The sequence below is a fragment of the Terrapene carolina genome, unplaced genomic scaffold (assembly GCF_002925995.2).
Source record: "Terrapene carolina triunguis isolate 2854851 unplaced genomic scaffold, T_m_triunguis-2.0 Scaffold95, whole genome shotgun sequence".
Taxonomy (NCBI): domain Eukaryota; kingdom Metazoa; phylum Chordata; order Testudines; family Emydidae; genus Terrapene; species Terrapene triunguis.
The window spans coordinates 709,980-721,616 of record NW_020664446.1 but is presented as its reverse complement, the minus strand read 5'-3'; positions in this window follow the sequence as shown (position 1 = coordinate 721,616).

Genomic DNA, 11,637 nt, shown 5'->3' with positions numbered 1-11,637 from the left:
GGGGTGACCCACGCGCCGCAGAAATAAAGGCCGCAGCCTGAGCGCTAAAGGGGGAACTGATCCTCCTCCCACCGAGGCGTCGGTGGGGGCAGGATCCGGACCCCCGAGCCCATCTCCGGCCCCAGCTCCGGGCGGGACAGCGGAGCGGACCCGGGGCCTGTAGCCCCACCCCGCACAATGAACGGCTCCCACCCTCCCGGGGCGGGGGGCAAGAACCGCGTTGCAAGGGGGGGTCTCCCCCTGGAACCCGCCCGAGCGGGGACTGCGGCTCCGGCTGCTCTGACAGCGCCGCGCCCTACCCCGGGGAGCGCAGGGGCCACCTCCCCGTCGGCCAGCGGAGCCGTCCCTGCCCTCAAGGCACCCGCGTCCCCCTGGGCCGCTCGCCTCTCTGCGCCACCGCCCCAGGGCCCCATCCCTGCTCAGTGGAGCACTGGGGCCCTGTCCAGGCCGCCCTCGCCCTCCCTGGCTCCCAAGGCAACTCCGGGATGGGATCAGGGCGCAATGCCGCGTGGATTCCCGTGGCCCCGGAGCGCACCGGCGGCGCTGCCCGCCTCGGCCCCGCGCTACAGCCAAGGGGGCCCTGCCCAAGCGCAGCCGCGGAGCGTAACGGGGCAAGGGCCGGCCTGGCCGCGGGCCTGACCCCGCGGCGGAGAGTTCGCTTCACCCGGCCCGGCTCTGCTAGGCAGGGCAGGGCGCGGCGGGCCCCAATCCGCACCTCGCCGCCTGGCGCCCCGCACCGCTCCCCGTGCTCGGGGCAGGCTAACAGCGCAGCAGCTGCCTCGCAGCCGCGGGCCCTGGCGCAGGGGGACATGGCAGGGTCGGGGCGAGCCGGAGCGGCGCTTTACTGCCCCCGGGGCTCCCAGCGCCTCCTCGGTCTCCTTTGGCCGCTTCTCCCTTTGCACCGTTACTGGTCTGTGCCGCGGGGAGCGCGTTGCCACCTCGTTCCTGCTGGGAGAGGGGACCCAGAGGGCCCGGCTGGAGCCCCCTGCCCGGCGCGCCCCAGGGCAGGAGGGGATCCCGCTCAGCCCCGGGGAGGGAGGGTAGCCCGGCCTGCCTGGAGAATCCAGCCCTGCCTGTAACAATACAACGGCCTCCTGCCCCCCCGGCCTGCTCAGCGCACACAGACACAGCGCCTGCTCTGCCCTCGCCCAGCAGCGCTCCGGAAATAACCTTCAGATGCGCAGGCACCGTTAGACATGGGAGAGACTCCCACTGACTTCAGCGGGGGCAGGGTGTGACCCACAGAGCTGATCTTGGGGAGGGTTCCCAGGCAGAGGGGCCAAACAGCAGTGCTGGGCCCTGGCCCAGCTCCCAGCGACACAAGGACACCCCCTTGCGGCTCCTGCCCAGAACCATTCCCCAGGAAGCAGATGGATGGACAGACAGATCTCCCGAGCCAGGCCTCCCGGGATGGGCAGCCCCAACAAAACCCACTGGGAACAAAAGGCCACAGGTAGAACAAGGTGCAGCCCCCGGGGAAGCAGCTGTGCTGACCTGGCGTCTCTCCCCAGGGCACTGCAGAGCAAACAGGTGAGCTGGGGCCAGGAGCTGAGCCATCACCAGTGAAATATCTACCCCTCGGAGGGCTCCTGAGCTGAGCTGGGTGAGCATGCAGGTGTTTCCAGCAGTCTAGTGCCCTCAGTGAGGCTGGGATTTCATCCAGATCAGCGGGAGACTAGGGCCCTTTGCACATGAGATTCTTTTTTAAAACCCCAAACAAGCAGCTATTGTTAGCTTAATGAGGTGCTGTGCAAGGAAGTGAGGGGGCTAGGGAGAGGCGAGGGAATCAAAGGCAGAAAGCTCCACCGGGACCAGAGGGAATTTTTAAAATTTTGCTTTAGCAAGAGCCTATTAGGCTCATAGGATCAGGTCTTGCAACTGAAGACCCCTGCTCCCACTGCAAGCCCCATTGGGGCCAGCAGGATCTGGGCCTAGGTGCCTCTTTGTGCTTTTCAACTGGGTTTTTTTTCTTCAAGCAGTTCCCCAGACAGCAGGGCCTCACACTCCCTGCATGACTGGGCATCAGGAGCAGGGGGACTGTTAGTTCTGGCAGGGGTGGTTTGGGAACCATGTGTTCAGCCCAGGCTGCTGTCCCCTGGGCCCACCAATATAGTTTCCATTTAGTCTCCAGGTTTGTTTAGGCAGCGCTTTGTGTTTACTTTCTGATAAATGGAAGGAGTTGTGTTTGTGGCCGGCTGAATAGGAAATCAAATCACTTTGGACGCCTCCTCAGCGCCTGGCAGAATGCATTCCCTCAGCCAGGGGGCCGCTCAAGTTAATCAGATCTGAACACAAGACCCTCCTAGTTCAACATTTGTTATTCCTCCTAAGAGAAACTGGAGTTAAATTTGCCACATTTAAAACCAGATCCTTACCTGTATTACAGAGAAGGTTGCAATTGAAGGAGAGTTCCATCTCCAATTTCATTTTGCAGTTCACTCCCCCTGTTCAATAAAGAGAGATTAGTCAAATTCACTTTGGTTTCTAGTAAATTTCACTTTCGGTTCATATGCTGAGTTAATTGGAACAAACACTCTACACAGGGAAGCCTCATTCAAAACACACACGCTGTTCATTGACATTTAAAAACTGCACAAACCTATTTCCATTAATATTCAGTTTGCAGTTTTACAAATGCACAGAACTTCACTTTTGGGCCCAAACTCCCTGGTGGGTTCCCTTCAAACGCTTTCAACATAACAATACATGGAAATTATTCCTATAAATCAAACTTTAAATATTAGCTAGTGTGAATGATCTGGCCATGACAGTCACCCTCAGAGCCCCTGGCCCACTGTCAGAAGATGTTTAATAAACTGCTCCAAAAGCAAATGTCCCCAGAGTGGCCATGAATCGTACCTGTCCAGACAAGAGTGAAACATGGAGACACCAATGCACATTTCATGCCAAACGAGGGCCTGATCCAAAGCCCACTGACGTCAATGGGAATCACTAGCAGCCTTTTCTTTTCATTGCTATAATATTCTTGATCTTATTCTCTCTGGGTGAGAATACTCTGCAGTGAACTGCTGGCTTCACTCATGCACACAGTCCTTAGTCACACACTAGCTGCAAGTCAGGTAAGCAGGCTCATGTCCCCTTGTCTCCAATAGTCCAGGGCAATCCAAGAGCAGCGAGTGGGCCCATTGCCCAGTGCCACAACTGGGGTCTGTTAACAAATGGCAGATAATAGCAAACTCAGATACTGCCGCCTTTGGGGCGTGTCGGCTCAGGAACAGTCAGCACAGCTTTGGTTTGTGGGGCGATGAGGTTTACACAAAGCAGATGATGTAAGAAAATGCTGCACAGTATAAAATAACTGTTAGAGGCACATGGGCTCCGGCCCCACCGGAGTCTGGAGAGCAGCGCAGCCTCCCCTTTGATAAAGCTGCTCTCATATCCCGGCTCTGCCTCAGATACTGTTTCAAACATGTTGATGAAGCCATTTGGCTAGTTTAAGATAAACAGAGAATTCTGCAAAATGTGTCTCTTCTTATTTCTTGTCTCAGTTCTATAAAAGCCAGGCTGGGGGAGTCCAGGGGAAACAGGGCTGGGGACGTGGCTCCAGAGGATACAGGATCTCTCACATCACACACAGACCAGCATTTCACTGGGTTCCTTAGTGAAACCAAGTTAAAATTAATTGCAGCAGTGTGTACTGAAAGAAATCTCTCTGAGCAGAACCTGATCACGCAGCAAATAGTTCACCAAAGCCAAGAGGGAACAAAAGAAGCAGCTTGAAGGAGATGTTCTTGACCAGACAACAGCTTTTCTAAGTACCATCACCTCAACATTGCCACCATGGGTTGGGAAACAAGAGCCCATAACTTATCTCTACCAGGGCAGCCAGCACAACAAGGACAGGTCCAATTCCCCAGCTGGCAGCTTTCACTCTCACTGCCTCATCTTTAGAGGCTCTTTTGCTCTTCCGAAACTTCTCTGTAGCAGGGAGATTACTTTTCATGGCATTTCTCAAAGAACCTATTACTCTAGTATTCTGGAGCAGGGGACCCCTCTTTCCTTTGGTCTGAATCCTGGAGCTAGCTGCAGGAGGGTGCAGCGTCCACAGCTGCACCAGTTGAAAGACAAGGGCCTGGTTTCTACAATAGGTGAGGTCACAGCATTGTGCAACATGTACTTATAACAATTAGAGATGGAAATTACCTGTCACTCCATTAAATATGAGCAGGAAATTTAAAAAACGGGATTAGCCATGGAACAATTCAGCTAATACATGTGAGGAAAAATAACTCAAAACATTCCAAGGGAGAAAGGAACCTAAGAACTGTAAAGGCTGAAAGTTGGCACCAAGGACTCTAGAAGGTGCTTGGACACCTCAGTGAGGGGCGCAGTACAGCAGTTCAAATAACAGAGAAATAAGAAACCCAGCACAAGCCAATGTAATTTTTGGTGGCTTGGAGACATAGGTTGATGGGGCAGCCAGGAGACAGTTCCCTCTCTATCTCGTTATAGTGTGACTATACCCAGGGCCAGCGCAACCCACTAGGCAACCTAGGCGGTCGCCTAGGGGCACTAACATTTGGGGGGCGGCGACCGCGGTGGCCGGATCTTCGGCGGTATTTCGGGGGCGGAACCTTCCACCTCCTCTGTTGGGGGTGGCATTTCGGGGGCGGGACCTTCCGCTGCCTCTGTCGGGGAGGGCATTTCGGGGGCGGGACCTTCCGCCGCCTAGGGCGGCAAAAAAGCTGGCGGCACTCCTGACTATACCTGGAATACTATGTTCAGTTCTGGGCACCTCTGCTAAATTTTTCTAAAGCTCTTAAGCGATTTAGAAACCTAAGTCCCATTTTCAAAAGTGACTTGGCTCCCAACTGTCTAAGTCACTTTTGAAAATGGGACTTAGGAGTCCAAGTCAGAGGTGCTTTTGAAATTTTTACCCCTCATTACCAAAAAGACATCAACAAACTGTAGGTGGTGTCCGGTGTCCAAATAAGTGGTGGAGTGGCAGACAGCTATCTGCATATTCTCTTCCCCCACCAAAGTCGATCATATTTTAAAATGAAATACCAAGACAATATACAGTAAAGGGCAGAGAGAAAACAATATTTCTCCCTCTGACGTCCTTTACTATTCTGCCTTAGTCCCACTTTCCTGCCCTCCAATCTAGCTCATGTTTAGAAAGGTGGATTTTTCTGAAATGGAATTTCTCCGAACTGGTCTCCACTTGTTGACTGCAGGCCAGGGTTGCAGTGCGGTTATAGGACACAGTGCGGTCACCTGCTGAGGCCACCAGCAGCAGCACACAACAAGAAAATAGCAGCCTGCCTGTCAGCTGTGAGGCTAGCTTGCAGGACTGGGGGAGAAAGCAACCGGGGGAATATTCACTTACCTGTCACAGACTAACAGCCGGGAGACAGTCTGCTCAGCTGCCTGTCCTGTTTTGCTGGTGATGTCCTCAGGCAGCAATCCTACCTCCCTCTGCAACCACAAAGTGGAGACTGGGGCTGCAGAAATAGCAAATTCCATCTAAAAATAAACAATTTCAATTTTTAAAAATTAGGGGTTTATTATAAAAGCCTCTTCTTTTCAATTAAAAAAGCTCGGGAAGACGAAGTTGGTGCCAGGAGTGTTCAGCAGGCTGAATGAGCATAAGAGCGGCCACACTGGGTCAGACCAATAGTCCATCTACCCCAGTATCCTGTCTTCCGGCAGTGGCCAGTGCCAGGTGATTCAGAGGGAATGAATAGAACAGGCAATCATCTAGTGATCCATCGCCTGTCGTCCATGCCCAGCTTCTGACAAACTGAGGCTAGGAGCACTCGGAGCATGGCGTTGCATTCCTGCCCATCCTGGCTAATAGCCATTGATGAACCTATCCTCCATGAACTTATCTAGTTCTTTTTTGAACCCTGTTTAGTTTTGGCCTTCACAACATCCCCTGGCAAAGAGATTCACAGGTTGATGGTGCGTTGTGTGAAGAAATACTTCCTTTTGTTTGTTTTAAACCTCCTTCTATTAATTTCATTGGGTGACCCCTAGTTCTTGTGTTATGTGAAGGGGTAAATAACACTTCCTTTTTCACTTTCTCCACACCAGTCAAGATTTTATAAACCTCTATCATATCCTCCCTTAGTCATCTCTTTTCCAAGCTAAAAAAGTTCCTCTTTTTAATCTCTCCTGCTACAGAAGCTGTTCCATACCCCTAATCATTTTTGCTGCCCTTCTCTGTACCTTTTCCAGTTTCAATTTATCTTTTTGAGATGGGGCAATCAGATCTGCATGTAGTATTCAAGATGTGAGCATACCATGGATTTATATAGAGGCATTATGATATCTTCTGTCTTATTCTCTATCCCTTTCCTAATGGTTCCTAACATTCTGTTAGCTTTTCTGACTGCCACTGCACATTGAGCAGAGAGGCATTGTCATAACCAAAAGAGGCAGGTTTACGGTCTGAACTGGTAAAGCCAGTCTGGGGCTGGAGTCCACATGGCTGGAGAGGACTGATGCGCTGGAGGATGTAGATGCCTCCCCAGAGAAGACAGTCAAAAGGCCAGATGCTCTTCTCGCTGATACTGAATTTACACTGGTGTAATTCCATAGACTTTGGCAGTTACTCCTGATTTAAACTTGTGCATGAGAGAAGCAAATGAGGCCCAAAGGCTGCATGTCTCTGCTCCGATGGAGTGTCGAAGACAAACTCCCGAAGAAAGAGACTACAGTAAGAATCTCTCTTGGCATCAGATTTGTCAGGAAAATGAGCAGTCATTTAGTGTTGTTTTAATTTTCTTGGGAAAGATCCAGTTTTCACCAGCTGAAGTTCTGGCCCCATCCTCAGTCATGGCGAAAGTGTTGTTTCATTCTTATATTATGATAATTACTTTTGAAAGCCTGGCTCATTTTTACTCTTTATGCCTGTAAATATTTAGTCCATGGCTTTGTTAGACTTGTAAATACATTTCTCTTTTTATTTTCCCTTTACCCTGTACTTGCTGTTTTTAATCTTCAAGGCAGCCATTGAGAAAAGGGAGAGGGGGAGGGGAGGAGTATATCTAGAGAGAGTCATTCCAGAACACATTAAACATTTTCCCAACACCCCCAAACTATCCTCAACCCCCCTATAAACTATTTAGTGTATGTCACATCCTCTCACCTGTCTGCAAGCTTCCTTTTTATTGTAAGCTGTTCGGGGCATGGCCTTTTCTTTTTTCTTTTGGCATGTGCGTGTTTACAAAACGCCTGACACTCCTTTCAGTCACTATATAAATAATAATCTTACGCCCCAATCCTTCAAACACTTACACACTTAACTGTACTACCCCGAGTAGTTCCATAGGAAGTGCCTTTACTAACATGAGTAGAAACTAGAAAGCAATGGAACTACTCAGAGTAGTAAAGTTAAGAATGTGCATCTTTGAGTCTTGTATAAACACAAGGGGGACCTATTTAGGGAGCTCCAAATGGGGTGGGGGAGGTGTTACAACCCGGAGCTAATTAGGAGACATTCAGGATGAATATATATGAACACTAACAGTGAGAAGTATCAGGGCATGGAATTGTCTCTAAAGAGAAAGTGGGGAAGCCTCGTCAGCTGGGACATTTAAAACTAGGCTGAATGAAAAATTACTTAGCCTGTACAGTAACTGGAGTTCTTCAAGATGTGTTGTCCATATGCACATTCCACGGATGGTGCACATGCACCTCGTGCCAGAGACCAGAGTCTTTCTGGCCAGCAATATCTGTACAGTGCGCATGCACTCTCCAGCCCTCCTGTTCGCAGTGACGGTGTACAAGGGCACAGCGTGCCTGCCAGCGTTCAGTTCCTTCGCAACGCAGAATCCCCAAGGTAAGGATTCTGGGGCAGAGGGGGTTACAGTCCCACACATGCTGCCACCATATATGTCACAGGTCAGGGCAACAACACCTGTATTTCCCTTCAGTGAGCCAGCAAGAGCACCCTCTCTCAGGGTTCCAGCTCCCCAGCTGTTGCCTTTCTTGGGTGGAAACCGGCATCTCACTCCCTTCTGACCAGGGTATTTCCGGGCTGCACAGTTCCCTGCCTTCACAGTGTTGTTCCCAGCAAAGATGACCTTACCTGCTTGTTTGCTCTTCAGAGACAGTTAACAGTGAAACAGCGCACAGGTAAAGATCCCACACAGCTCTCTTTATGCAAGCCTATTTTATTCTTAAGGTAAAAGCACTACAGAAAAAACATATTAAAAATCAATAAAAGAACCTACACGCAGGGGCGGTTCCAGGCACCAGCCCAGCAAGTAGGTGCATGGGGCGGCCAAGGGGAAGGGGCGGCACGTCGAGCTGTTCGGTGGCAATTTGGCAGTGGGTCCCTCTCGGAGGGAAGCACCTGCCGCCGAATTCCCGCTGAAGAAGAAAGCGGCGCGGTGGAGCTGCCACTGGAGTGCCACTGATCGCGATTGTGACTTTTTTTTTCCCGCTGCTTGGGGCAGCAAAAACCCTGGAGCCGGTCCTGCCTACACGCATGCTAATAAGCTTACCAGAGATCACACCAACCCTAACACAGGCTCTGACAGGAGCAGTCCTTCAACATCCCACCCGAGGGACTTCCCAAGTTCATCCACAGCTTCAGCTCGGAACAAGCATGCAGGCTTCCAGTGCCTCAGTAGGCCCAGTCCTTCGAATTCTTCCCTAAGGAATGGGACCCTCTATGGGCCAGAAGTTCGCTCCATTTGCTGGAACAGGAAGAAGGCCCTGTCACTGTTGAAAACGAGGCAATTTATCCAAAATCCTTTCTTTGTTGGTCACTGGAGAATTCAGTTTGAACTAGTACATGCAAATGTTTCCACGGGGGGGCTTCAAAGTGGCTGATAATCAGTGGAATTACGTTAATACTCCCCTCCCTCCTCGAGGAGTTACATACAATTCCACAATAGCACATACTCAATTACATTTTTAATACAATGGACCCCAAAGGCATTAAACCTAATTCAATAAAGCTTATCTCAATTCCAAGAAGTTTGTTGAGGATGTATCAGGGTACTGTCAGTCTGCCACAGAGGGGATGGAAGGGCTGGGCTGATTGTGGAATGTGCATCTGGACGACACATCTGGAAGAACTTCCGTAATGGTACATTGTAAGTACGTCTCATTCTCCTTTGAGTGTTTGTCCATATGCCCATTTCACTGGTGGTGCCTCCCAAGCAGTGGTTTTGTTAAGGAGATGGGAGTTCGGAGTAACTAGGTAAACAATGCATGAAGAACTGCTTTACCAAGTGCAGCGTTGGAACTGGAGGCCTCTGTCAGAGCACAATGCATCGTGGACATGTGAACTGATGCCCAAGTGGCTGCTTTACAAATGTCTGATATCGGAAATGTCACAGTGCTGCTGCAGCTGCAGCCTGTGCTCTAGTGGAGTGAGCTCTGATCGCAGATGGTGGATCTACTTTGGCCACCTCACAGTAGGTTTAATGACATCAGAATCCAGTTCGATAATTTCTAGGATGAAACTGCAAAACCTTTCATCCTTTCCGCATCAGAGACAGAAGCCTTGGTAATGTTCTAAAGAGTTTTGCTCTGTTTAAGTAGTAGTCCAAGGCTCTTCTAATGTATGCAACATTGCCTCGGATTTGGGTGCATGAGGTTTCGGGAAGAATATGAGTAGATGTATTTGTTGCTTCAAATGGAATTCTGTCACTACCTTGGGGAGAAATTTAGGGTGTGTTCTCATGAATACTTTGTCCAGGTGGGACACCATGTACAGCGCGTCAGCCATTAGTGCCTGCATTTCTCCCACTCTTGTGGCAGAAGTTATAACAACCAGAAATGCCATTTTAACTGACAGATGTAACAGGGAAGAGGATGGCATAGATTTGGGCTGAAAGTACTAGGTTTAAATCCCATGAGGGACAGGTTCCTTGATAGGAAGGAACACTTTAATTAGGCCCTTCAAGAACCGAACTGCCATTGGCTAAGATCACATGGTCCTCCACTGCCAGGTGGTAAGCTGAAATTGCCGCCAAGTGCACTTTGATAGAGCTGAGGGTCATGTTCTTTCTTTTTCATTCAAGTAAGTAGTCAAGAATCTGCAAAATCGAAGAGCGATGTGGGATCACTTATTTTTGGTGGCACCAATGGGAAAAAACTCATCCAATTTGCCAGGTAGGTTTGTCTTGTTGATTCTTTTCTACTGCTTAATAAAACTTCAAAAACGTTAACCAACTCAGAGAACTGGTGGTACGTAAGGTCCCTTGGGAAGAAAATCTAAGGAATAAAGGAGTTCAGGAACGCTGTCGGTTTCTCGATGTTAAAAGCACAACTGCAACCTACTCTGATGCGAAGGAAGGATTGTGATGCGGGCAGAGCAGGTGCCAAAGTCCCCATGTCTCAGTTAAACACTGACAAATATATAGCTGGGATCAGTCTAGCTCACCTGTGTGATAGTATTGTTAAAACAGGTATTTAAATTATAAGAATGTATTTAGTGTTTAGACTTTATGGAATGCTTGTGAGTTGCTGCCGGCATTAATCACACTCATAACATTTGTATCCCATAGTGTAAGGTAATATTTGAGTGGCTGTATTGTATTGAGTGGCTCTGTGACTGTGTAACTCACCAGACAGGAAAGACACATTAATTATTGTGAAGTGCTGATTATCAACAGAAGGTGTTTCGTCCTTCCCAACAGGAAAGGTCCATTGACACCAGACGGTCTACTGTGGGACATTAAAGAGGACAAAAGATTTTGTTGTTTTGCTCTCCCCCTATGACAATGAGTCATGCAAGTGGATTCCTCCCATCGTCTGAGTCTGCAGCTCAGAGCACGTGGCAGGACGGGGATAATGATCCCTAGCAAAAAGTAAATGGTTCTCTCTATGCTGCTTGGCCTAGGAGGGCAAGGGGTTTTCTAGGCATAAGCAAGAGATCCCCAGCTGCTTGGCCTGGGTTAGCCCTAAGGGACATCTAGCGCTTGCTTATTGCAGAGGCTTCTATTACTTTTTTAAACTTAAGACAGTAGCTCATTTGTGAATATACGTTTATCTGCTTTAACTTTGTACATAACTCTCTGGTTTCCTTTCCTATCTAATAAATCTTCATATAGTTTATTACAGGATTGACTACAAGCATTGTGTTTGGTGTGATATCTAAGGGACAACTGACCTGGGGTAAGCGACTGGTCCTTTGGGACTGGGAGTAACCTGAATGTGGCTGTGATTCTTGGTGTAAGGACCCATCTGTCACAAAGGTATGCTCACCTGGGTGACTTCCCAAGGGGACTGTCTGCATCATGTTCAGGCTCTTACAGCACCTGAGGAATTTACACTTCATAACTGGTTGGTGAAATCTAAGTATAGAACTCACAGCCAATGTGGAGTTTGTGCCTGGTTCCTAGCAGTCTGTCCTGAGACTGGTACTTACACTCTTGAGTCGCTGCAGGCAGCATTGCAATATAGTAAGAGGCCAATATGGCTCCATCATGAGCTCTGTAATGATACAAAATCAAAAAGGAATCCTACAAAAAGTGGAAATGTGGACTAACTGCTAAGGAATACAAAATCATAGCACAAGCATGTAGCGACAAAACTGGAATGGCTAAGGCACAAAAGAAGTTACACCTAGCAAGGGACATAAAAGGCAATCAGAAGAGGTTCTTTAAATACATTAGGAGCAAGAGAAAGATAAAGGAAAGTGTAGGTCCTCTA